Source organism: Nannospalax galili, unplaced genomic scaffold (assembly GCF_000622305.1).
Source record: "Nannospalax galili isolate Female #2095 unplaced genomic scaffold, S.galili_v1.0 scaffold298, whole genome shotgun sequence".
Taxonomy (NCBI): Eukaryota; Metazoa; Chordata; class Mammalia; order Rodentia; family Spalacidae; genus Nannospalax; species Nannospalax galili.
Window position 1 is genome coordinate 6007631 of NW_008344488.1, and position 4762 is coordinate 6012392.

The window sequence follows — 4762 nt, forward strand, 5'->3', positions numbered from 1 at the left end:
ATGCAGGAAATCCACTCATACACACTAAAATAAAAATAATAAAATATTTTGAAATATTTCATTATTATGTAACTATTAGATGTAGACACAGGTTCTGATCTATGTTTCGGTAGACTAAAACAGTCTTAAAAATTAGGATGAGGGAAATTAATATACATACACAAACCTATACACAACCCAATAAAAGTTTATTTTGAGGGGATTCAAATTAATTAAATGTTAATAGCCATTGTTATCACTACCACTCTGGTAAGCACAGAGTATGGCCATCTGCCACACCTCTTGGCATAAGCATAATTGACCACCTCTACTATGTAAATAAATATAAATCATGATATATTTTAAAACTATTTATTATTTATATTTTGTTTGTATGAGTGCATTGCCTGCATGTATGTAAGTGCACCCACATTGTGCAATGCCTGAAGCGGTCAGAATAGGGCATTGGGTCCCCTAGAACTGGAGTTACAGGTGATTGTTAGCTGCCCTATAGGTTTTGAGAATGAAAACTGGGTTCTCGGCAAGAGCAGCCATTGCTCTTAACCACTGAGCCATCTGCCTGGACCCTCATTAGGTATTTTTGACAGAAGTTTAAGTATATGAATACCTCACTGAAATATTCAGTATTAGAAAATCTTAATACCCATGTGATCACATTAGAATCAATTTTCTCCAAAGTTTGTTTGAAGCTAGGCATGCAGCAGCACCTACGGACAAACATCAGTACTTTCACCAGCGTTTTCAAGTAAGTGGTTTCATTTCTACTTTAGAGATTCGCATCTAGAGATACACATTCAAAAATATTAAATTTAACGATTTCCAAAAGTTACTGGAATGCCTTGTGATGTCTATTCTGACCAAATCCAAAGCACTTTTTTTTCTTGTACTGTGCAAACCAAGATTCAACAGAATGCTGTGAATATCCATATGAAGATCACTGAGGGTGATGCAGCACTACCTTCAATCACTTAGATCGTAAGTTGAGATAGTCTTACTTTCTGCAAGGGACAGAAAGTTTTAAAATTCATTGAGAGTCTACCTTATTGGCGGTTAATGCCTTACAATGTCTACCCACCATGTCCGGAAATCAAAATCTAAATAGAAAAGTAGACTTTAAACTGAAAGTGAATGCTGAACCTAGAAGTCATACTTTTAGAAAAGATACTCTTTTCAGAAAAGATTTATTTTTATTTTATGTATCAATGTTCCCTGGCATGTATTTCTACATCGTGCATGTGGTGTCCACAGATGCTATAGAGCACATCAGATCTCCTGGAACTGAAATTACTGATAGTTGTAAACTGCCAGGTGGGTGCTAGAAACCAAACGTAGGTCCTCTGCGTGAAGAGTAAGTGATTTTAGCACCTGAGCCACCTACAGACTCCACACTTCATATTTTGGCGCTAATAATTTCCTTAAAGCTCTTCACCTACACAACACTAGCTTGATTAGCGATTTTGACTTAGTGAAGAGAGTTCACAAACATCAAGAGCATGTACAAGTAGAGTTTATTACAAAAACATATTTATAAACAGTTACTATTAAATGATCCATCTTTGCTTTTATGTTTCAAATAGTTTTGCTTTCTTTTTCTTTTCCCTAAGGTCCAAACCTCACAATTACACACATTATTTGACAGAAGTTTGAGGAAATAGTTGATCTCTCAAGCATTCTGAGCAGCTTATCTGTATACAAAAATGCCATGAGATAAAATGCCTTTTAAACATGTATATTATTTAACGTATTAGTTCTCATACTTTGCAACATCAACTGCTTTTGATAGTCATATGTATCTCTCTTTTTTTAACTTAGTAAATGCTCTGAAAACAATTTTTACTTCCGAAAAAATGAAAATGTATTAATTTGTAAAAGGCTATTTTTATCAATGTTGTACTTCATGTTATCTTTTGTAGCATAGATCCTAAGGTATGGGAAATTCCCTAAACTGTCATTAAGTGCCCTTAATTTTGATGTTAAATATCTTATTTATGGCCTAACATTCTGTACATCATGGACTTTTTTAGAAATGTGTATGTGTATGTGGGCGGGGCATATTCACCAAGTGTTCATGTGGAGATGAGAGAGTGACTGTTGAGCTGGTTTTCTCATTCGACTTTTATATGGATTCTAGGGATCAGTCTCCGGAAAGCAGGCTTGTGTAGCAGTGACCTTTAACCACTAAACCATTTCACTAACCCACAGCATTGACTTTTACCAAGATATTTGAAACATGAAGATCAGCTTAAACAAAATGTTCCAGAAATTACTTTTCTATTTTTCCTTTGGAGTTAATTGATATATGTAACCTCCTCTTGAATTTATTAAGATATGAAACATTGAATGAGTAAGCTGAGAAGGAACATTAATGATGTCAGTGTTCATTTCTATCACCCCACATGTTCATATTTGCATATTAGGAGCCAGGTATTTGACTTTTAGGCTCTTCATTTGTGGGTAAACTAATCTAAGCATTTGTTGGCATCTGTCAGAGAGCAGATGGTTTCAAGAAAACTGGTTCCAACGGGAGTTTGGCCAACCCTTCAGCTATATCATTAGGATGTATGGATGGTTGAGTTGAATTTTCTACAGCACAGAGAAAGATGTCAAGATTTTTTAAACAAGGGATTTTGAGGTTACTGAAAACTGATTTGGAAGTGTTCTCACTGTTCCAGAGGATAACAAATGTAGCAAAAAAGAGATTGAATTTAAAAATAATCTTTTGAATTTAAAAAACATAATCAAGCAGAACTTAAAGATATGTTTTTAAAAAATACTATAGCTTGAATCTGTCCTTTGACAATTTCTTATGTGCATCCAATATGGTTTCATCATATTTTCCCATCATAACTCATTTCCCCCACAAAATTCCTCTGAATTTCATGCTATCATACTAATTAATTAATTAATAATTTTTAAAGACTCATCAAATCCAATTAGTATTGCTCATATGCACATGTGTATGGGACCATCCATTGCAGCATAATCAACCTACCAGGGACCACATTTCTACTCTTTTAAGAAAAACTGATTCTCCTAACTTCACAGACATTAACTGTCAATAGTGCTTCAGCTAAGCATAAGGAGGTAAAGACCCCTCTTTTAAAATTAACCTAAATTTTCTAATACTTTTGGCAAATGCAAACTTCACAGATTCCTTTTAGATAATTCCCTTTAAAATTATCTATGCCAACTTTAATGACAGGTCAAAGAAAATAAAAACATGATCCACTATTCAACTTGATTATATTGGATAGCTGAATGAAATAATATTTATTTATTATATGATGGACTAAAGCATTTTCCTAATCTATTTTTATAAGAGCTTAACAGAACAAAAAGTTCCCAAAAACTGGGCACAAAGAATTAATTTCCTCCACCTGGAAATATTCTCACCTGGCTATGTTGGTGAAATAGTTCACTCACCCAGTTATGTTGGCTGACATTTTCCATCATCGGACAGAAGTAGTCTTACAATTTTTATATTTATGGAATGCATCTAAGACTAATGCATATTTATTTAGGATCAAATACACTCAGGGAACCAGGTAGGGAGAGAATCAATCCTTCACTCTTCTGAGAGTTTGATGATATTGTGTTTTCCCAAGTTCTTATGTTTCTTTTCCTTAGACAAGATGAATGAGGATCAAGCAGCTAATTTTCAATGGAATAAATAATTTGGCATGCTGTCCTAGCAGTCATGATTAAAAGTGTCTCCTCAGACATTTAAATGTTTCATGGTAAGGAGTTAGTGTAAGCCTGAAGTAATCCTTGATTCTAACAGGCATATATGCAGAAAATTCATTTATGGTCATTACAAATACTGTTTCTTTTTTATTTCTAGTGTGACAAAAGTTTTGGTACCAGTTAACAACCTACCAAAAAATCATACAGAGTCTCAGCATTAATCCATACATTTGAGCCTTAGGTAAATTTTAATTTCACCTTTTAAGCATTTGTTTCTGCTAAAAGTGATTCTAATAGATCACTCTATGGCTCACAGAAGGAGACTTACAGCAGTAGCACCAACAATGCCACACACTAAGGGCATGTGATTTACCATAACCACAGATGCATTTCCTAGCTTGCTGTGTGCAGGTTGACTTTTATCGGGCGATTATGTTGAATCTTCTCCTAAACCTTTTGTTCCCTGGGCAGCACCATCTTTAGCGTAAACCATCATCAGCATGCCTTCCTCATGCATCATGCCTGTGACAGCTTCAATGGAGTATTGAAGCAACAGCTCATTAGAGCAGCAGTGCGATGTGATGATTTATCACAGTAACATATCATCAGAGGGAAGCAGCAGAATAATATATGGCCAGAAGCATTCTGGAGCGCTGTGCAGGAGCATATTTAGATATTTGAGGGACTTGGAGAAACCTGAAACCTCACTTTATCAAGCCTGTATCCTTATCTACATATGATGTTATTTGTGAGTGAAGGTTATTCATTCATCCCAGAAATTGTCAGACACCTGATTGCAGTTTGTCAACGACACATTATGATTGAGTGTCTATGGAACCTTTGAAAATACAATTCAGATTTTGTCTTTATGAAAAAAACTTGTAATTATTAAAAGTGACATAACGTGCTATGCTTTCTTATATTAGGGACACTCCAGAGATGGTCTTCATCTCATTTTTTCTAGAAGTACGTACAACTTTTAAAATAAATTGCTCACTCTGTGACCACATTTTATATGAGATAGATTTACTTGAAAGCTTACTTAATTAATGGTGAATACTTCACCTTGTAAATTAAT